This window comes from Oncorhynchus kisutch, unplaced genomic scaffold (genome assembly GCF_002021735.2).
Source record: "Oncorhynchus kisutch isolate 150728-3 unplaced genomic scaffold, Okis_V2 scaffold912, whole genome shotgun sequence".
NCBI lineage: Eukaryota > Metazoa > Chordata > Actinopteri > Salmoniformes > Salmonidae > Oncorhynchus > Oncorhynchus kisutch.
The window spans coordinates 14,478-37,494 of record NW_022262857.1 but is presented as its reverse complement, the minus strand read 5'-3'; the positions used below and the strand labels follow the sequence as shown (position 1 = coordinate 37,494).

Genomic DNA, 23,017 nt, shown 5'->3' with positions numbered 1-23,017 from the left:
GTACTGTCTTCAACAGGGACACAAACTATGCAGTTGTTGAACTATAATATATTTAAAAATCATGATGAATGTGGTCATTTTAGGCCCTGTTTAGACATATTCATGCCTCTTGTAAGACTCTGTGGTTGCAATAGAAGATCATAAGTTCACCATCTGTTTGATGTTCTCATTCACACAGGAGAGAGACATGACTATTGTGGATCCTCTGGGGAGCCTCAACAACATCCTGATGCTGACGAGGCAGAGAAGAGTCTCTCCAGATCAGAGCACCAGATGGTATAGCTTGGTCTGGTCTAGCATACAGCTTGCTCTATCTGGGCCTGGGCTGTGTTTCTGTTAAGCACTTTATGTCAACAGTGACATCAGCATCCATAATGATATGTGTCTGTGTCCCCTCTTTATGGTTACCAGGACAACGCTAGCCCTTCCTCCCTCCCGGAGTCACCGTGTCGTGCCTCTCCCGGTAGCACCTTACTGCTGGGTATGAAGAGGTTGTCTGTGCTGCTGGTGGACTGCAGGAAAACAACGGGGCTGAGTGGAACTGTGAGAGGAGGAGAAGAGAAGAAAGGATCAGATTTGACACATCAAAGTAAGTGCTGTAGTTTAGTTTGAACAAATACAATAGATCTGCCCACTGGTATCTGTTACCAGGACAACCAGCAGAGTTCTGTTAATTCTGGGATCGAACCCGGGTCGGTAGTGACACCTCAATCACTGTGATGTAGTGCTTTAGGCCGCTGTTTGGCTGACGTTTAGGGACCGGTTGTTTGTCCTCAGGGGTTCCCCACGGCATCTGAGTCATTATGCTCGAAGTTGGAGAAAATGTATTTTATCTCATCCGGTAGGGTGGCGTTGGCGTGGCAACGTGACTCGTTTTTTATATATTTTTTGTATTCCGTGACCGTTAGAAGCGCCTGACACATTATGCGACTCACTAATAACATTTCTATCACTACTACCACATGGATAGACTGACTACTACCACATGGATAGACTGACTACTACCACATGGATAGACTGACTACTACCACATGGATAGACTGACTGCTACCACATGGACAGACTGACTGCTACCACATGGATAGACTGACTACTACCACATGGATAGACTGACTACTACCACATGGATAGACTGACTACTACCACATGGACAGACTGACTGCTACCACATGGACAGACTGACTACTACCACATGGATAGACTGACTACTACCACATGGACAGACTGACTACTATCACTACTACCACATGGACAGACTGACTACTATCACTACTACCACATGGACAGACTGACTACTATCACTACTACCACATGGACAGACTGACTACTACCACATGGACAGACTGACTACTATCACTACTATCACATGGACAGACTGACTACAACTACATGGACAGACTGACTAGTACCACATGGACAGACTTCAATAGTGTGTTTGTGTGGGGAGCAGGCTGTTTATTTAGTCAGGCTGTTTATTTAGTCAGGCTGTTTATTTAGTCAGGCTGTTTATTTAGTCAGGCTGTTTATTTAGTCAGGCTGTTTATTTAGTCAGGCTGTTTATTTAGTCAGGCTGTTTATTTAGTCAGACTGTTTATTTAGTCAGGCTGTTTATTTAGTCAGGCTGTTTATTTAGTCAGGCTGTTTATTTAGTCAGGCTGTTTATTTAGTCAGGCTGTTTATTTAGTCAGGCTGTTTATTTAGTCAGGCTGTTTATTTAGTCAGGCTGTTTATTTAGTCAGGCTGTTTATTTAGTCAGGCTGTTTATTTAGTCAGGCTGTTTATTTAGTCAGGCTGTTTATTTAGTCAGGCTGTTTATTTAGTCAGGCTGTTTATTTAGTCAGGCTGTTTATTTAGTCAGGCAATGCCCACATTATTCTGATATATTTTAGAATGTTAATTATGTGAACGTCAATGCATAATACCATTTTGTAGGCAAATTATAACAATAAAAATGATTGTTAAAAGGGTAATGCATATGTTTTTATCAGACTGACTACTATCACATTTTGGGGGGAGTTTTTATGCTTATAGACTATTACAACAATTACACATAAAAGGTTGAAAATTACAATGAAGTGCTTGAAAAAAGCCCTTAAGTTCTTGAATTCAACTTGCCAATGTCTGCATGAATTCCTGCGACTTTGCTCAGCCAAATGAAAGATAAAATAATCTGCTATTTAAATTATTCAGTTTCCTGGCATTTAGTTAGATCTTGTCCCCCGGACAGTAAATCTCAGTCTGCCGCTGGCAAATGTACCTGAATGTTCAACCCTGTGTGTGCGGTGCGTGTAGGGTCTCTTTGTCTACCACTTCGTGTAGCCGTTAGCAATGCTTATGTCTTCGTGTAGCCGTTAGCGATGGTTATGTCTTCGGGTAGCCATTAGCGATGCTTATGTCTTCGGGTAGCCGTTAGCGATGCTTATGTCTTCGGGTAGCCGTTAGCGATGCTTATGTCTTCGGGTAGCCGTCAGCGATGCTTATGTCTTCGTGTAGCCGTTAGCGATGCTTATGTCTTCGTGTAGCCGTTAGCGATGGTTATGTCTTCGGGTAGCCGTTAGCGATGCTTATGTCTTCGTGTAGCCGTTAGCGATGCTTATGTCTTCGTGTAGCCGTTAGCGATGCTTATGTCTTCGTGTAGCCGTTAGCGATGGTTATGTCTTCGTGTAGCCGTTAGCGATGCTTATGTCTTCGTGTAGCCGTTAGCGATGCTTATGTCTTCGTGTAGCCGTTAGCGATGGTTATGTCTTCGGGTAGCCGTTAGTGATGCTTATGTCTTCGTGTAGCCGTTAGCGATGGTTATGTCTTCGCGTAGCCGTTAGCGATGCTTATGTCTTCGTGTAGCCGTTAGCGATGGTTATGTCTTCGGGTAGCCGTTAGCGATGGTTATGTCTTCGTGTAGCCGTTAGCGATGGTTATGTCTTCGCGTAGCCGTTAGTGATGCTTATGTCTTCGTGTAGCCATTAGCGATGATAATGTCTTCGTGTAGCCATTAGCGATGCTTATGTCTTCGGGTAGCCGTTAGCGATGCTTATGTCTTCGTGTAGCCGTTAGCGATGGTTATGTCTTCGTGTAGCCGTTAGCGATGCTTATGTCTTCGTGTAGCCGTTAGCGATGCTTATGTCTTCGTGTAACCGTTAGCGATGATAATGTCTTCGGGTAGCCATTAGCGATGATAATGTCTTCGTGTAGCCGTTAGCGATGCTTCAGGTAGACGGAAAGACAATTAAAAAGTATCCTATGCCTACCTGGCAGAATCGTGATTATTTGCATCAATGCATTGGCCATTTTGTTTAGAAAATTCCCCGTCACAACTGCGCTACAGAAACACTGCTAGACAAACAAGGCTGTCTGGCTGGTGCCACTTGAATTAAAGGGTAACTACACATTCAGGTTTTCCCAGATTTCCCCTGATGTGGTTTAAGTTGTTGTGGGAATTAGAACATTCAATTCTGTTTTTCTATTGAAAAGTTTTTGAGAGAAAGAAAAAATGGGGGAAAATCAGTCCTCCTCACGTTTTTGTTTTGTTGTCGTGGTATCTCTTTTCTTTGCTGTTACGGTAAATAAATCTAAATCAATGTAAGAACACAGGGGAATGTTCATTTAAAAGATTGCTAGTCATTATTAGCCATTATAAATTATCACATTTAATTGAGGGAAACTGTATTTACTATCACTGTTGTGGTTGTCTCACCTAGCTACCTTAAGATGGATGCACTAACAAGTTGCTCTGGATAGTGACCATACTATTCCCTTAAAGCCACACAGTGTAAAATACATGGGTCATGTGAACAATGGAGCACATGCATCACATGCTAAGAGACAATGGAGCACATGCATCACATGCTAAGAGACAATGGAGCACATGCATCACATGCTAAGAACACTTGACTGTAAGTCTCTCTGGATAAGAGGGTCTGATAAATGACTAAAATGACAAATGTATGCTGAGATTTCATTCAGGTCTCCCTGTTTAACCACTCTGTTTGTATTTGGCAGAAGAGAGACCCGACTCAGAGAAACCAGAGACGTCTGAACCAGCGAGACGACACCACTGTTCCCAGTGTGGAAAGAGTTATACGCGTTTATGGAGCCTGAAAAACCACAAGAGAACACATGCAGGGAAGAAGCCTTATCACTGCTCTCAGTGTGGAAAGAGTTTTACCCGGTTAGGGAGCCTTGAAATACATAAAAGAATACACACAGGAGACAAGCCTTACCATTGCTTCCAGTGTGGAAAGAGATTTATCCAGTCAACACATCTGAACGAGCATAAGAGAATACACACAGGGGAAAAACCATTCCAATGCTCTCAGTGTGGAAGGACATTTTCCCGATCAGGGGACCTGAAATCTCATGAAAGAATACACACAGGGGTAAAGCCCTACCACTGTTCCCATTGTAAAAGTAGTTTTAGCTGGTCAGGGCAACTGAACGAGCACGAGAGAACACATACCGGGGTGAAGCCTTACCACTGCTCCCAGTGTGGAAAGAGTTTTACAAGGTTGGGGTCCCTTAAATCACATAAGATATATATACACACACACAAGAGACAAGCCCTATAACTACTCCCAGTGTGAAAATAAGTATTTATCATTAGGGGACATTTAAAAAAGCAAACACTCTGTAGAGAGGCCTTTCCAATGCTCTCAGTGTGGAATGGGATCTGAAAGCGCATAAGAGAATACACACGAGAGAAGCCATTCCAATGCTTGCCGTGTGGGAAGAGTTATACCCGGTAAGGGAATTTAGAAATTTATGAGACACACATGTAATCAAAATGTAGATTTCCAACCTAAATAGATATACCCAAAAGTAACTTCTATTCATGTGTAATTACATTATTCTGACATGCTAAAACTTGGTATATTTGGAAAGAAGACATCTGGGAGATTATGTTGAAATGATCAGAAGATAGGAGTTACAATAGTTCACAAGATCAAGCACACACAAAATACTTGTATTTTTTTTATTTTGGCCCCTGCTCAAGTTCAGAATACACAAGATCAAGCACACACAAAATACATTTTTTTATTTTTTATTTTGGCCCCTGCTCAAAAGATCAATGGAGGGCATTACCTCACCAGTTCTCCTATTACTATGATGTGATTAGCCCAGTTGGTGTTGTAATGTCCATGGGAGGAATTATGGTGTGTTATTTTTCTATCATTGTAAATTGTGAGAGATTGAGCTGACATTTATTATTTCATATATATTGTTAATTGGATTTATATTGAAATAATGCTCTCTTTCATCCTGTTTCCCTCTGTACACAGACCACTTGTATACTCTGGTTCATCATTAAAACTCCTACTGTTAGACTGAGCTTCTGTGCCTGTTATCACTCTTTGACCGGGTGCTCAAAAACCTCTATAAGCACATGGCTACTTAAAAACCTCTTAAGGATCGCCCCCTTTTGTTTTTTCAATTTTCGCCTAAAATGACATACCCAAATCTAACTGCCTGCCTTCTTGGTACCATTTGAAAGGAAACACTTTGAAGTTTGTGGAAATGTGAAATGAAGGTAGGAGAATATAACACATTAGATCTGGTAAAAGATAATACACAGAAAAAACAACAACTTTTTGTACCATCTTTGAAATGCAAGAGAAAGGCCATTCCAGCCCATGTGCAATTTAGATATTGGCCACTAGATGGCAGCAGCGTACATGCACAGTTTTAGTCTGATCCAATGAACCATTGCATTTCTGTAAAAAAAAAAATTGTATGAAGACTGCCAAAAATGTGCTTAGTTTGTTAATGAACTATTCATGTTCAAAACTGTGCACTCTCCTCAAACAATAGCATGGTATTCTTTCACTGTAACAGCTTCTGTAAATTAGACAGTGCAGTTAGATTAACAAGAATGACATGTCTATGTCCTGGGAAATGTTCTTGTTATTTACAACCTCATGCTAATCGCATTAGCCTATGTTAAATCAACCCACCAATCCTTAAGTTAATATGCATTTGCGCCTGGAGCATTTGACTGATTGGCGTTACACCATCAAGAGCAGTTTGAAGAAAGTGATTCTGGGCCACTGACCTGTGGACAGAAATGTTTATACTTGCACTATTCCTGCCTTATATTGTTTTACCTATGTGTTATAGCTACTGCTATAACAGCTATCTGAGCAGCTAACCGATCGCTGCAGCTGTACATAGTCCATCTGTAAATAGCCCACCCAATCTACCTACCTCATCCCCATACTGTTTTTATTTACTTTTCTGCTCTTTTGCACACCAGTATCTCTACTTGCACATCATCATCTGCTCATTTATCACTCCAGTGTTAATCTGCTAAATTGTAATTCTTCGCTACTATGGCCTATTTATTACCTACCTCCTCATGCCTTTTGCACACACTGTATATAGACTTTATTTTTTTCTACTGCGTCATTAACTTGTTAATTGTGTTATTGGCTTGTTTATTGTTTATTCCATGTTTATTCCATGTGTAACTCTGTGTTCTTGTCTGTGTCACACTGCTGTGCTTTATCTTGGCCAGGTCGCAGTTGTAATTGAGAACTTGTTCTCAACTGGCCTACCTGGTTAAATAAAGGTGTTCTCAACTGGCCTACCTGGTTAAATAAAGGTGTTCTCAACTGGCCTACCTAGTTAAATAAAGGTGTTCTCAACTGGCCTACCTGGTTAAATAAAGGTGTTCTCAACTAGCCTACCTGGTTAAATAAAGGTGTTCTCAACTAGCCTACCTGGTTAAATAAAGGTGTTCTCAACTGGCCTACCTGGTTAAATAAAGGTGTTCTCAACTGGCCTACCTGGTTAAATAAAGGTGTTCTCAACTAGCCTACCTGGTTAAATAAAGGTGTTCTCAACTAGCCTACCTGGTTAAATAAAGGTGTTCTCAACTGGCCTACCTGGTTAAATAAAGGTGTTCTCAACTGGCCTACCTGGTTAAATAAAGGTGTTCTCAACTGGCCTACCTGGTTAAATAAAGGTGTTCTCAACTGGCCTACCTGGTTAAATAAAGGTGTTCTCAACTAGCCTACCTGGTTAAATAAAGGTGTTCTCAACTAGCCTACCTGGTTAAATAAAGGTGTTCTCAACTGGCCTACCTGGTTAAATAAAGGTGTTCTCAACTAGCCTACCTGGTTAAATAAAGGTGTTCTCAACTGGCCTACCTGGTTAAATAAAGGTGTTCTCAACTAGCCTACCTGGTTAAATAAAGGTGTTCTCAACTAGCCTACCTGGTTAAATAAAGGTGTTCTCAACTAGCCTACCTGGTTAAATAAAGGTGTTCTCAACTAGCCTACCTGGTTAAATAAAGGTGTTCTCAACTAGCCTACCTGGTTAAATAAAGGTGTTCTCAACTAGCCTACCTGGTTAAATAAAGGTGTTCTCAACTGGCCTACCTGGTTAAATAAAGGTGTTCTCAACTAGCCTACCTGGTTAAATAAAGGTGTTCTCAACTAGCCTACCTGGTTAAATAAAGGTGTTCTCAACTAGCCTACCTGGTTAAATAAAGGTGTTCTCAACTAGCCTACCTGGTTAAATAAAGGTGTTCTCAACTAGCCTACCTGGTTAAATAAAGGTGTTCTCAACTGGCCTACCTGGTTAAATAAAGGTGTTCTCAACTAGCCTACCTGGTTAAATAAAGGTGTTCTCAACTAGCCTACCTGGTTAAATAAAGGTGTTCTCAACTGGCCTACCTGGTTAAATAAAGGTGTTCTCAACTGGCCTACCTGGTTAAATAAAGGTGTTCTCAACTGGCCTACCTGGTTAAATAAAGGTGTTCTCAACTAGCCTACCTGGTTAAATAAAGGTGTTCTCAACTGGCCCACCTGGTTAAATAAAGGTGTTCTCAACTGGCCTACCTGGTTAAATAAAGGTGAAATAAATAAAAACATTTAGCTCTACCAAGAAGTTACTGGATGATAAATCATGGTTGCTTTGCATTTGTACATTTGAATGTTTATAATTTAACATCAAGTCATTTATATATATTTGTATATTTGAATGTCTATCTCTTTTTCTTAACAGGTGCATCACGATTCTGTCTGTCTGTCTGTCTGTCTGTCTGTCTGTCTGTCTTCGCTATACAGTCATTTTATTGAACTATGTAAATAAAATGTTCACGTGCTCATAAAACGTGCATGTTGTTTGGGACCGACGTTAGTCTGGTGTCTCACCTCAGACCTGCCTACCATGGGTTACCCTACCAGTAGTCTTATAGACTACAGACAATATCGCTCTGAGGGTCCTCAACACTACCATGGGTTACCCTACCAGTAGTCTGATAGACTACAGACAATATAGCTCTGAGGGTTCTCAACACTACCATGGGTTACCCTACCAGTAGTCTTATAGACTACAGACAATATAGCTCTGAGGGTCCTCAACACTACCATGGGTTAGCCTACCAGTAGTCTGATAGACCACAGACAATATCGCTCTGAGGGTCCTCAACACTACCATGGGTTACCCTACCAGTAGTCTGATAGATCACAGACAATATCGCTCTGAGGGTCCTCAACACTACCATGGGTTACCCTACCAGTAGTCTGATAGACCACAGACAATATCGCTCTGAGGGTTCTCAACACTACCATGGGTTACCCTACCAGTAGTCTGATAGACCACAGACAATATCGCTCCACCAAACGGCTGGTACCCGGCCAATTTGCAGGGCCCGAGTTGAGTCCGAGAAGGCAACTGAAACAGAGGAGATAAATAATTAGAGAATATTGAAAAATGATAGCCATCGCCTAACCTTCATATGCATTTAATGTAGAGGCGGGAAAATAAAATAGTAAGGTGGAGGACATGAACACTAACAACATACCGTTGGAGAGAGTCTTTTCCAAGGATAATGGACGACTTCCCCTTCGTTGTTTTGAACCGCCCCTGAACGATCCTCTCCTGGTGTCGGGCAGGGTAGATCAAGCGCTGTTTGTCGAAGTCTGGCAGCACCAGCCACAGTGCCACCAGACCGTCTACCCTGCGGTCCGACAACCCCTGACAGTTCCTCACCCCCACCAAGGCCCTGGCAAGCCTGCGGACATGCTGGTAGCCTGGCATTGCATCAGGGCCTTTAGTCTCCTCCTGAAGATAAAGAGATAATGTCCTACATTTAGGGGTAACACTTAAGATGTTTCTACAAAGGAAATAGATGTTATTTTACATTGTGTAACTAACAGAAAATCACACTGATGGATTCTTTTAAAATGAAACTCTTGTGTTGTGAGCTTTCTAAAATGTTTGCACTCAGCCGATGGCATCCTTGTTATTAAACACCCCAAACTTGTCTTGAGTTTGTCTCAATTCCTTATTTAAAAGAGGTTGCAATAGCATGTATTTTTTTACCAACACAAAAGGTCAAGTATAATTACCTCTGAATCAGAGGAGTGGTCAGGGTGAGGAGAACTGTGTCGACCAGGGGCCTCAGGAGAGGTTCCGTCTTCATGGGCGGTGGGACTGGATGGCCCAGACCTGGGTGCGTCAGCGGGTTCCCCTGACAGAGGTGCCGCTGAGCTGGAGGACAGGGCGCTCATACAAGGGACATGAGGGATGTGGACTGTCGGGTCTACATCCTCCTCCTGAAAGCCTCCTCGTCGAGCTGCTCGACGGCGGCTGCCTCTTTCGGAAGGTCAGGGTCCCCGCTGACATCCTGCAGCACTCTGCCAGTCTGCGAGTACAGGTACTCCACTCCGAGGAGTTCCCCTATGAAATAAAAAAAATTAAAAGCAGAGTAGAGAAGTGTTAATGGGATGTAATTAATGCAACTGATGTAAATGTTCATTCTCTTACTTTGACTTACCTGTGTACTCGCTAGGCTTGGAGTCGTCCTTACCTGTGTACTCGCTAGGCTTGGAGTCGTCCTTACCTGTGTACTCGCTAGGCTTGGAGTCGTCCTTACCTGTGTACTCGCTAGGCTTGGTGTAGTCCTTAATCTGTTCCTTGCCAAGCACCCTTTGGCTGCTAAGTTTAAGGATGTGCTGCAGGTGGCCACTGTAACAGAGCAGGGGCTGCCTGTTCTTTCCCTCCACTGCTGCCTGCGCACGGTCCTCGTTCCACCTCACCAGTCCATCCAACAGGAATGCCTGGAAATGCATTGCATTTGCCCTGGTACCTGAGAGAACAATGCATGATTAGGGTGGGAGAGCTGTTGCTGTTAACATTAAACATTAAGCTCCACAATGACAATTACCTGGGATGAACCGGTTGAGGTGGAGATGGAATGACGAAACCTCTGCCTCGGTGAGGCCGACCATCCCGTGCTTCCCCTCCAGCTCAGACCTCTTGGCCTCCAGCAGTCGGCAGACATCGCCTGCATCCCACTCAAAGATGCAGGCTGACAGCTGCCGCATGAAGGGACCGTAGAGCTGGTGGCTCTCAGTGGTGACACCTGACGCGAACCGCCGCATCAGGTGCCAGATGTCCAGCCGAACCACCAGCTGGTCCCAGTCATTGTACATGGCAGCTGTCTTTGATCCGCCGAAGCTGGAGCAGCAGTCTCGGTCCACGTACATGAGCTGGGGGGGCGCCACCCCGGCGAGCCGGTACCGTTCCATGAGACCAGCCGCCATGGGGAGCAGGCCCTCGCTCTCACCGGCAGTGAGGACACTGACGAGGACCTGCCCATGCTCGTTACCGACGTTGGTAACCCAGGCGGCTGTGTCTGCAGCGGTACCCGCAAGCTTTTTAGTCACCTGGAGACCAATACACAAAGACAGAAAGGTAAAGACATTATTTAAATATAGATATAAAAAAATCAGACATGACTCATCTTCACATTTTTAAGTGAAAACTCACCTTCTTGGTAGAGTCCATCTTTAAGATGGACCCAAAGACGGAGGTGACCCTGGCCTTCACCTCGTCCAGCCGCGATAGCACGTCATGGCTGTAGACTGTCAGAAGCCAGACGGGTGAGGGCACCGGGGGCATCTCCGGTGGATCAGTGAACTGCCGCCCAATGTCTAACGCCAGAAACTGCTTGCACTCGTACCGTATACAACTCCGCATCCAGGACTCGCTGTGACTTTCACACAGCTTGCTGTAGGTCTGTGACGCACTGTTCCCCAAAGTGCGCGACCTCAGCATCCTCACAACCCGCAGGTCACAGAACAGCCTAGAGAGAGAGAGAGAGAGAAAGCATATGAATGACATGCATTCATTTAACTTCATTACTAACTAACAAAACCTTGTGAACTTACTTGTATGTCAATATTGCTGGAAACTGGCAGCGATGCCGAGAGTCCAGCTGACTGACAAGGTCCTGCGACCTTCTTCTTACACCTGCCGCATTCCAGGTACTCAGTGGCCATGAGATACCAGCGGTCGATGTCCAAGACCCTCCGGATGGTCTTGTAGAGCCCAGCCTTGCACAGTGTGCCTCTGCACCCAGACTGGGGACATGCCAGCTTGTATGTCCATATACATACGGGCACCCAAAGGAACAGCTGACATGTGAAGAAGGGGTCGGGGGGATGCGGGCGGATGATTGTAGATCGGCCGCGGTTGGGGAGGGTTCCACCACGTGACCAGGTCAGTGGTGAGTGTCGACTTCCCAAAGCTGTTCCTGGTGAACAGCGTGCGGCCGATCCACTGCTGCTGCTCCTTGGTGAGAGATGAACGCCAACTCTCTGGAAGCAGCAGCTGAGTGAGAGGAGAGAGTGATGGGGGAGAAGGGATGGTAATGTTTCAGAGAAACGGACAGGGAGAGAGTATGCAGGAGACAAGACAACTGTGTCCAATGTTTAATATCTTAACAATGTGGAGTAATTACAGTTGATGAATTTACCTCAGCACTTTCTGAGGCGGGCCTTGGAGGCAGGAAGGACTGCCGGGGCAAATCCTCCTCTTCGCTCCTCCCTAGTAGGGCAGGAGCAGGGGCCGGGTCAGGAACCGGGGCAGGGACCGGGGCTCGGTCATTTGGAGGCAGAGGCCGAGGGAGCGATGGGTGGAGCTGTAGGGCTACGGCTTTTGCAGTGACAGAAATAAATAGGTTAAATTAATGAATAAATGCTTGCATGAATGAACAGACATATTACAAATGTAGATTTTTTTATTTTTTTATTTTTTTATTTCACCTTTATTTAACCAGGTAGGCTAGTTGAGAACAAGTTCTCATTTGCAACTGCGACCTGGCCAAGATAAAGCATAGCAGTGTGAGCATACAACAAAGAGTTACACATGGAGTAAACAATTAACAAGTCAATAACACAGTAGAAAACAAAGGGGGGGTCTATATACAATGTGTGCAAAAGGCATGAGGAGGTAGGCAAATAATTACAATTTTGCAGATTAACACTGGAGTGATAAAAGATCAGATGGTCATGTACAGGTAGAGATATTGGTGTGCAGAAGAGCAGAAAAGTAAATAAATAAAAACAGTATGGGGATGAGGTAGGTGAAAAGGGTGGGCTATTTACCAATAGACTATGTACAGCTGCAGCGATCGGTTAGCTGCTCAGATAGCTGATGTTTGAAGTTGGTGAGGGAGATAAAAGTCTCCAACTTCAGCGATTTTTGCAATTCGTTCCAGTCACAGGCAGCAGAGTACTGGAACGAAAGGCGGCCAAATGAGGTGTTGGCTTTAGGGATGATCAGTGAGATACACCTGCTGGAGCGCGTGCTACGGATGGGTGTTGCCATCGTGACCAGTGAGCTGAGATAAGGCGGAGCTTTACCTAGCATAGACTTGTAGATGACCTGGAGCCAGTGGGTCTGGCGACGAATATGTAGCGAGGGCCAGCCGACTAGAGCATACAAGTCGCAGTGGTGGGTGGTATAAGGTGCTTTAGTGACAAAACGGATGGCACTGTGATAGACTGCATCCAGTTTGCTGAGTAGAGTGTTGGAAGCCATTTTGTAGATGACATCGCCGAAGTCGAGGATCGGTAGGATAGTCAGTTTTACTAGGGTAAGCTTGGCGGCTTGAGTGAAGGAGGCTTTGTTGCGGAATAGAAAGCCGACTCTTGATTTGATTTTCGATTGGAGATGTTTGATATGAGTCTGGAAGGAGAGTTTGCAGTCTAGCCAGACACCTAGGTACTTATAGACGTCCACATATTCTAGGTCGGAACCATCCAGGGTGGTGATGCTAGTCGGGCATGCAGGTGCAGGCAGCGACCGGTTGAAAAGCATGCATTTGGTTTTACTAGCGTTTAAGAGCAGTTGGAGGCCACGGAAGGAGTGTTGTATGGCATTGAAGCTTGTTTGGAGGTTAGATAGCACAGTGTCCAAAGACGGGCCGAAAGTATATAGAATGGTGTCGTCTGCGTAGAGGTGGATCAGGGAATCGCCCGCAGCAAGAGCAACATCATTGATATACACAGAGAAAAGAGTCGGCCCGAGAATTGAACCCTGTGGCACCCCCATAGAGACTGCCAGAGGACCGGACTGCATGCCCTCCGATTTGACACACTGAACTCTGTCTGCAAAGTAATTGGTGAACCAGGCAAGGCAGTCATCCGAAAAACCGAGGCTACTGAGTCTGCCGATAAGAATATGGTGATTGACAGAGTCGAAAGCCTTGGCAAGGTCGATGAAGACGGCTGCACAGTACTGTCTTTTATCGATGGCGGTTATGATGTCGTTTAGTACCTTGAGTGTGGCTGAGGTGCACCCATGACCGGCTCGGAAACCAGATTGCATAGCGGAGAAGGTTCGGTGGGATTCGAGATGGTCAGTGACCTGTTTGTTGACTTGGCTTTCGAAGACCTTAGATAGGCAGGGCAGGATGGATATAGGTCTGTAACAGTTTGGGTCCAGGGTGTCTCCCCCTTTGAAGAGGGGGATGACTGCGGCAGCTTTCCAATCCTTGGGGATCTCAGACGAGATGAAAGAGAGGTTGAACAGGCTGGTAATAGGGGTTGCGACAATGGTGGCAGATAGTTTCAGAAATAGAGGGTCCAGATTGTCAAGCCCAGCTGATTTGTACGGGTCCAGGTTTTGCAGCTCTTTCAGAACATCTGCTATCTGGATTTGGGTAAAGGAGAACCTGGAGAGGCTTGGGCGAGGAGCTGCGGGGGGGGCGGAGCTGTTGGCCGAGGTTGAAGTAGCCAGGCGGAAGGCATGTGATAACAGTGATTAAGTTAATAGCCCAATTCCAACATGCCCAGATGAATATCAATCAGTGATAGGATGTAACAAAATAATTAAATGAGTGTTGGTCAAGTTTGAGTGTAAAACTTACACTTATTAAAATGGAAAATAGAAAGTCATGATTACGTGACATACAGGATGACAGCTACATGCAGGATGACAGCCACATACAGGATGACAGCTACATACAGGATGACAGCTACATGCAGGATGACAGCCACATACAGGATGACAGCTACAGTGGCAAGGTAAGATATTTAACAGTGCATACATGCAGTGACTCTCCTCTAAAACCCAGATGACTCTTACCAATACATTTCCTTGGGCTGATGGGAAAAATATTTAAAATACTTTAATACATGTCAGCAAACACTTGAACTGAATAATTATCAAATGTCCTAAGTCAATTAATAGTGATGTAAAAACATACATGTGTCTATGTCAGCAGCTGCTTTGACCAGCTCTGCGTCTGATAGATCTGTTGGCGGCAGTGCTGGTCGAGGGAAAGACACCCCTATTTCACGTGGAGAGAGAAAGGATTGTGAGCTACACAGCTTATCGAATTTTTTAAATTTTTATCTTACATGTGAAACGAGACACTCACCTTGAACTGCTGAGAAGCAATGAGTTTCTTCATCTTCGCCTGCAGTTCACCTGGGGCGAGAGAGCGCCTCGAAAGGAACGCAGAGATCGCAGGACGAAGAGGCCTTTGAAAACAAAACAGCAAATATGTCACCATTTCCAACTGTGTGGAACTATAGAATTATATTTTCCTTTAAAATATGTAACACTTACGTAGCCGCGCTGTTGGGCCAGGTGTTACTGGCGGGGCTGGTGCTGGCTGCGGCGGGCCTGGCCACAGCAGCTACCCCCTCCTGGTCTCTGCGCTGAATGTAATCAATCAAGGCGGCCATCGCACTCCCAGGATAACGGGGTGTCTGCGTCCTCATGCTCCTGACATATCTGTGTGAGACAGCAGAGGGAACGTTTCAGATGTAAAATGTTGCATAAAACACACTGAGATGAACATAGAAAACACAAAAGACGCTCGCCCCTTACTTTATCCTGTCTGCACCCGTAGCCTCATACAGGTCCTGCAGCGTGTCCCACTTGTACTTCCCAATGCCGACAAGGGCCTTGCCCTCCTGGCCTGAAATCAGCACGTGAACCAATTAACTGTCAGAGCAAAAGAGTTACATCTTACATACAATGAGAAGAATCAAACAAACTCACCTGGCTGGGAGGACAGGACTTTAGCTTCCTCGTGTGCCCGGTTGAACCTGACCATCTCAGCGAAGGCCGGATAGGCGCACGAGAAGCGAGTCAAGGCGTCCTTGTTGGCCATCAGGGGATGCTGGGAAACACTGCGCTCTCGCTCCCTCTCCTTCTGATGCACCGTTACCAGGTGCACCATGTAGCCCACGTCGTTCTCCATCATCCACTTGAAGGTCTGACCCCGGTACTTGCCGAACTGAACCGTGCACCGGCTCAGGACGACCATCTCTGCACCGGGGTCACCTCCCTCGGAGACGACACGGGCTCGAGCCTCTGCTTCCACTTCCTCCCACTTCTTAGCCCTCACAGGAGGGCCCTGGGCACCAGAAGCAGGGGGGCCGTCAGCGGCCACTTTAACTGCCTGCGGTGTGGCCTTGAGGACCAACTCCTGTGAGGGCGTGAACCGGAAACTAGGATTTTCCATCTTAGGAGGGAAGAAGAATACTATTATCATGACTGAGGAGTGCAGTGACAAGTGACAGCATAACCGTATTAGATACATATAAAGGAACTTACATTTGCTTGATAGGTCTGCTAGGACGAGGACAGCAGTGAGGGGAGGGGGGGTATAGGACGATATCAGTGGTGTGGAGGGGGGTGCCAGGTTGATTATTAGCTCATATGCAGTTAAATTCAGTTTAGTTAAAATCATAGAAAGCCACGTTTGCCCCAATGACAATCATGTTGTCACATATCATACAATGCATCCAACTACATACACTTCAAACGCATTCCATCAAAAAATGAAGCAGAATAGACAATTAAACAGTATACAATTCCAAGTTTGAGTTGATATAGATGTTAGCTAAGGTTTTATAGGGTTGTCAGCAGTCAAATAAACTTTTGCGTTTTTGTAAACCTTGTTTACAGTAGCTAGCGATCTACAGATGTTGTTAAATTACACAGTTCCGGTAGCTCCTGTAGTCAAACAATTCGGTTGGCTAGATGTGTTATTGTCATATTTCATCACATTTTACTAGTTGATTATTTTCATTTCTTTGCAATATATATACATCAGATATTATCCATTTCTGTCAGAAAAATATTTTACAGACAATGCTAACTTACCTGCGCACAGCATGTAGCACACTATACTATAGCTACAGTAGCAAGCGATCTACAGATGTTGTTAAATTACGCAGTTCGGGTAGCTCATTGTCATATTTCATCACATTTTACTAGTTGATTATTTTCATTTCTTTGCAATATGTATACATCGGATATTATCAATTTCTGTCAGAAAAATATTTTATAGACAATGCTAACTTGCCTGCGCACAGCATGCAGCACACTATACTATAGCTACAGTAGCTAGCGATCTAAAGATGTTGTTAAATTACACCGTTTGGGTAGCCTCTGCAGTAAAAAAATGCGGTTGGCTAGACGTGTTAATGTCATATTTCATCACATTTATAGTCCTATATAGTAAGCGAAATTACCACAGACACTCACCGGGTAGGTATGATCAAACAATGGCTTATTTTGAAATGGGGAGTGAGACAAGGTTGCAGCCTGAGACCAACTTTATTCAACATGTAGACAAATAATTGGCGAGTTAGGCACGGTTGCAGTCTGAGTTCAACTTTATTCAAAGTTTAGAAATGAATTGGGGAGTGAGACAAGGTTGCACTCCGAGTCCAACTTTATTCAATATCTACAAATGAATTGGAGAGAGACTTGGGTTCAATTTTAGTCCAGTTGTATTAAACACAACAAACTTGAATGTCACAACATTTTAAACAGACATCAAAGTCAGACTCAGACTCTCTCTCCCTCTACTAATTGGGGAGTTAGTTATAAGTATCCTTGGCCAGGCCATGTTGCAGAAAACGGGGGAAGGGTGGGAAGTGGTCGGGGCAGGGGGACAAAGACTTGGGGAGGAGCAACTAAAAGCAGCAGGTGAGGGAGGGGTTACAGACCAAGAGTCCTGAATCATTAAAGGCTTTGTTTTTAAACTATATTTTAGTCTAAGATCAATCTTTAAAAAATCTCAAGTCAATTCTATTTCAAGTTCTACATCTCCAAATAAAGTTGAAACATCACAGCAATATTCTAGGGGTGGTTTTTGAGGGTCTGAACTCTGTTTGACCCCAACCATGACCAGAACCTTCAGAGGGGTTGTGATCTATATATGAGGGCCTCTCATAACTTTGTATTGTGCTCGCTTTGGCAGCACATATACTAAAATTGGATCGATACAGAGAAGATTAGCATGGCCCCTGCGAAAGGATGACACGCAAATCCGTGAAGCGCTCCTTATTTTCCTCACACGTCGAGAAATTGGAACCAAACAGAGAAGATTGGGCGGTAGTGACCCGGGGAGAATAAATGGTCCATTCCCCTCAGTCTAGTCTAAGGAGGAGGGGAAATGCTGGATGAGAGAAGAAGCTCAGTCTACAGTAGAATGACAGGAACATTTGTGAAGCCTTCCTTATTTTGAAATGGGGAGTGAGACAAGGTTGCAGCCTGAGACCAACTTTATTCAACATGTAGACAAATAATTGGCGAGTTAGGCACGGTTGCAGTCTGAGTTCAACTTTATTCAAAGTTTAGAAATGAATTGGGGAGTGAGACAAGGTTGCACTCCGAGTCCAACTTTATTCAATATCTACAAATGAATTGGAGAGAGACTTGGGTTCAATTTTAGTCCAGTTGTATTAAACACAACAAACTTGAATGTCACAACATTTTAAACAGACATCAAAGTCAGACTCAGACTCTCTCTCCCTCTACTAATTGGGGAGTTAGTTATAAGTATCCTTGGCCAGGCCATGTTGCAGAAAACGGGGGAAGGGTGGGAAGTGGTCGGGGCAGGGGAACAAAGACTTGGGGAGGAGCAACTAAAAGCAGCAGGTGAGGGAGGGGTTTACAGACCAAGAGTCCTGAATCAGTAAAGGCTTTGTTTTTAAACTATATTTTAGTCTAAGATCAATCTTTAAAAAATATCAAGTCAATTCTATTTCAAGTTCTACATCTCCAAATAAAGTTGAAACATCACAGCAATATTCTAGGGGTGGTTTTTGAGGGTCTGAACTCTGTTTGACCCCAACCATGACCAGAACCTTCAGAGGGGTTGTGATCTATATATGAGGGCCTCTCATAACTTTGTATTGTGCTCGCTTTGGCAGCACATATACTAAAATTGGATCGATACAGAGAAGATTAGCATGGCCCCTGCGAAAGGATGACACGCAAATCCGTGAAGCGCTCCTTATTTTCCTCACACGTCGAGAAATTGGAACCAAACAGAGAAGATTGGGCGGTAGTGACCCGGGGAGAATAAATGGTCCATTCCCCTCAGTCTAGTCTAAGGAGGAGGGGAAATGCTGGATGAGAGAAGAAGCTCAGTCTACAGTAGAATGACAGGAACATTTGTGAAGCCTTCCTTATTTTGAAATGGGGAGTGAGACAAGGTTGCAGCCTGAGACCAACTTTATTCAACATGTAGACAAATAATTGGCGAGTTAGGCACGGTTGCAGTCTGAGTTCAACTTTATTCAAAGTTTAGAAATGAATTGGGGAGTGAGACAAGGTTGCACTCCGAGTCCAACTTTATTCAATATCTACAAATGAATTGGAGAGAGACTTGGGTTCAATTTTAGTCCAGTTGTATTAAACACAACAAACTTGAATGTCACAACATTTTAAACAGACATCAAAGTCAGACTCAGACTCTCTCTCCCTCTACTAATTGGGGAGTTAGTTATAAGTATCCTTGGCCAGGCCATGTTGCAGAAAACGGGGGAAGGGTGGGAAGTGGTCGGGGCAGGGGGACAAAGACTTGGGGAGGAGCAACTAAAAGCAGCAGGTGAGGGAGGGGTTACAGACCAAGAGTCCTGAATCATTAAAGGCTTTGTTTTTAAACTATATTTTAGTCTAAGATCAATCTTTAAAAAATCTCAAGTCAATTCTATTTCAAGTTCTACATCTCCAAATAAAGTTGAAACATCACAGCAATATTCTAGGGGTGGTTTTTGAGGGTCTGAACTCTGTTTGACCCCAACCATGACCAGAACCTTCAGAGGGGTTGTGATCTATATATGAGGGCCTCTCATAACTTTGTATTGTGGTCGCTTTGGCAGCACATATACTAAAATTGGATCGATACAGAGAAGATTAGCATGGCCCCTGCGAAAGGATGACACGCAAATCCGTGAAGCGCTCCTTATTTTCCTCACACGTAGAGAAATTGGAACCAAACAGAGAAGATTGGGCGGTAGTGACCCGGGGAGAATAAATGGTCCATTCCCCTCAGTCTAGTCTAAGGAGGAGGGGAAATGCTGGATGAGAGAAGAAGCTCAGTCTACAGTAGAATGACAGGAACATTTGTGAAGCCTTCCTTATTTTGAAATGGGGAGTGAGACAAGGTTGCAGCCTGAGACCAACTTTATTCAACATGTAGACAAATAATTGGCGAGTTAGGCACGGTTGCAGTCTGAGTTCAACTTTATTCAAAGTTTAGAAATGAATTGGGGAGTGAGACAAGGTTGCACTCCGAGTCCAACTTTATTCAATATCTACAAATGAATTGGAGAGAGACTTGGGTTCAATTTTAGTCCAGTTGTATTAAACACAACAAACTTGAATGTCACAACATTTTAAACAGACATCAAAGTCAGACTCAGACTCTCTCTCCCTCTACTAATTGGGGAGTTAGTTATAAGTATCCTTGGCCAGGCCATGTTGCAGAAAACGGGGGAAGGGTGGGAAGTGGTCGGGGCAGAGGAACAAACACTTGGGGAGGAGCAACTAAAAGCAGCAGGTGAGGGAGGGGTTACAGACCAAGAGTCCTGAATCATTAAAGGCTTTGTTTTTAAACTATATTTTAGTCTAAGATCAATCTTTAAAAAATCTCAAGTCAATTCTATTTCAAGTTCTACATCTCCAAATAAAGTTGAAACATCACAGCAATATTCTAGGGGTGGTTTTTGAGGGTCTGAACTCTGTTTGACCCCAACCATGACCAGAACCTTCAGAGGGGTTGTGATCTATATATGAGGGCCTCTCATAACTTTGTATTGTGCTCGCTTTGGCAGCACATATACTAAAATTGGATCGATACAGAGAAGATTAGCATGGCCCCTGCGAAAGGATGACACGCAAATCCGTGAAGCGCTCCTTATTTTCCTCACACGTCGAGAAATTGGAACCAAACAGAGAAGATTGGGCGGTAGTGACCCGGGGAGAATAAATGGTCCATTCCCCTCAGTCTAGTCTAAGGAGGAGGGGAAATGCTGGATGAGAGAAGAAGCTCAGTCTACAGTAGAATGACAGGAACATTTGTGAAGCCTTCCTTATTTTGAAATGGGGAGTGAGACAAGGTTGCAGCCTGAGACCAACTTTATTCAACATGTAGACAAATAATTGGCGAGTTAGGCACGGTTGCAGTCTGAGTTCAACTTTATTCAAAGTTTAGAAATGAATTGGGGAGTGAGACAAGGTTGCACTCCGAGTCCAACTTTATTCAATATCTACAAATGAATTGGAGAGAGACTTGGGTTCAATTTTAGTCCAGTTGTATTAAACACAACAAACTTGAATGTCACAACATTTTAAACAGACATCAAAGTCAGACTCAGACTCTCTCTCCCTCTACTAATTGGGGAGTTAGTTATAAGTATCCTTGGCCAGGCCATGTTGCAGAAAACGGGGGAAGGGTGGGAAGTGGTCGGGGCAGAGGAACAAAGACTTGGGGAGGAGCAACTAAAAGCAGCAGGTGAGGGAGGGGTTACAGACCAAGAGTCCTGAATCATTAAAGGCTTTGTTTTTAAACTATATTTTAGTCTAAGATCAATCTTTAAAAAATCTCAAGTCAATTCTATTTCAAGTTCTACATCTCCAAATAAAGTTGAAACATCACAGCAATATTCTAGGGGTGGTTTTTGAGGGTCTGAACTCTGTTTGACCCCAACCATGACCAGAACCTTCAGAGGGGTTGTGATCTATATATGAGGGCCTCTCATAACTTTGTATTGTGCTCGCTTTGGCAGCACATATACTAAAATTGGATCGATACAGAGAAGATTAGCATGGCCCCTGCGAAAGGATGACACGCAAATCCGTGAAGCGCTCCTTATTTTCCTCACACGTCGAGAAATTGGAACCAAACAGAGAAGATTGGGCGGTAGTGACCCGGGGAGAATAAATGGTCCATTCCCCTCAGTCTAGTCTAAGGAGGAGGGGAAATGCTGGATGAGAGAAGAAGCTCAGTCTATAGTAGAATGACAGGAACATTTGTGAAGCCTTCCTTATTTTGAAATGGGGAGTGAGACAAGGTTGCAGCCTGAGACCAACTTTATTCAACATGTAGACAAATAATTGGCGAGTTAGGCACGGTTGCAGTCTGAGTTCAACTTTATTCAAAGTTTAGAAATGAATTGGGGAGTGAGACAAGGTTGCACTCCGAGTCCAACTTTATTCAATATCTACAAATGAATTGGAGAGAGACTTGGGTTCAATTTTAGTCCAGTTGTATTAAACACAACAAACTTGAATGTCACAACATTTTAAACAGACATCAAAGTCAGACTCAGACTCTCTCTCCCTCTACTAATTGGGGAGTTAGTTATAAGTATCCTTGGCCAGGCCATGTTGCAGAAAACGGGGGAAGGGTGGGAAGTGGTCGGGGCAGGGGGACAAAGACTTGGGGAGGAGCAACTAAAAGCAGCAGGTGAGGGAGGGGTTACAGACCAAGAGTCCTGAATCATTAAAGGCTTTGTTTTTAAACTATATTTTAGTCTAAGATCAATCTTTAAAAAATCTCAAGTCAATTCTATTTCAAGTTCTACATCTCCAAATAAAGTTGAAACATCACAGCAATATTCTAGGGGTGGTTTTTGAGGGTCTGAACTCTGTTTGACCCCAACCATGACCAGAACCTTCAGAGGGGTTGTGATCTATATATGAGGGCCTCTCATAACTTTGTATTGTGCTCGCTTTGGCAGCACATATACTAAAATTGGATCGATACAGAGAAGATTAGCATGGCCCCTGCGAAAGGATGACACGCAAATCCGTGAAGCGCTCCTTATTTTCCTCACACGTCGAGAAATTGGAACCAAACAGAGAAGATTGGGCGGTAGTGACCCGGGGAGAATAAATGGTCCATTCCCCTCAGTCTAGTCTAAGGAGGAGGGGAAATGCTGGATGAGAGAAGAAGCTCAGTCTATAGTAGAATGACAGGAACATTTGTGAAGCCTTCCTTATTTTGAAATGGGGAGTGAGACAAGGTTGCAGCCTGAGACCAACTTTATTCAACATGTAGACAAATAATTGGCGAGTTAGGCACGGTTGCAGTCTGAGTTCAACTTTATTCAAAGTTTAGAAATGAATTGGGGAGTGAGACAAGGTTGCACTCCGAGTCCAACTTTATTCAATATCTACAAATGAATTGGAGAGAGACTTGGGTTCAATTTTAGTCCAGTTGTATTAAACACAACAAACTTGAATGTCACAACATTTTAAACAGACATCAAAGTCAGACTCAGACTCTCTCTCCCTCTACTAATTGGGGAGTTAGTTATAAGTATCCTTGGCCAGGCCATGTTGCAGAAAACGGGGGAAGGGTGGGAAGTGGTCGGGGCAGGGGGACAAAGACTTGGGGAGGAGCAACTAAAAGCAGCAGGTGAGGGAGGGGTTACAGACCAAGAGTCCTGAATCATTAAAGGCTTTGTTTTTA

At 44.1% G+C, this 23,017-nt stretch overlaps 6 non-coding genes across 6 annotated transcripts; all 6 read left to right on the top strand.

Annotated features, from left to right (window-relative positions):
* The first annotated feature begins 17,496 nt into the window (after nt 1-17,496).
* Nucleotides 17,497-17,603, top strand: LOC116363088 (U6 spliceosomal RNA). Its single transcript, XR_004207830.1, has one exon. It is a non-coding gene; the product is annotated as a U6 spliceosomal RNA (small nuclear RNA).
* An 848-nt stretch (nt 17,604-18,451) lies between these two features.
* Nucleotides 18,452-18,558, top strand: LOC116363087 (U6 spliceosomal RNA). The gene has a single exon (XR_004207829.1). It is a non-coding gene; the product is annotated as a U6 spliceosomal RNA (small nuclear RNA).
* An 847-nt stretch (nt 18,559-19,405) lies between these two features.
* Nucleotides 19,406-19,512, top strand: LOC116363089 (U6 spliceosomal RNA). The gene has a single exon (XR_004207831.1). It is a non-coding gene; the product is annotated as a U6 spliceosomal RNA (small nuclear RNA).
* Nucleotides 19,513-20,359: 847 nt separating this feature from the next.
* On the top strand, nt 20,360-20,466 carry LOC116363086 (U6 spliceosomal RNA). The gene has a single exon (XR_004207828.1). It is a non-coding gene; the product is annotated as a U6 spliceosomal RNA (small nuclear RNA).
* An 847-nt stretch (nt 20,467-21,313) lies between these two features.
* On the top strand, nt 21,314-21,420 carry LOC116363085 (U6 spliceosomal RNA). Its single transcript, XR_004207827.1, has one exon. It is a non-coding gene; the product is annotated as a U6 spliceosomal RNA (small nuclear RNA).
* An 847-nt stretch (nt 21,421-22,267) lies between these two features.
* Nucleotides 22,268-22,374, top strand: LOC116363083 (U6 spliceosomal RNA). Its single transcript, XR_004207825.1, has one exon. It is a non-coding gene; the product is annotated as a U6 spliceosomal RNA (small nuclear RNA).
* Nucleotides 22,375-23,017: the final 643 nt, after the last annotated feature.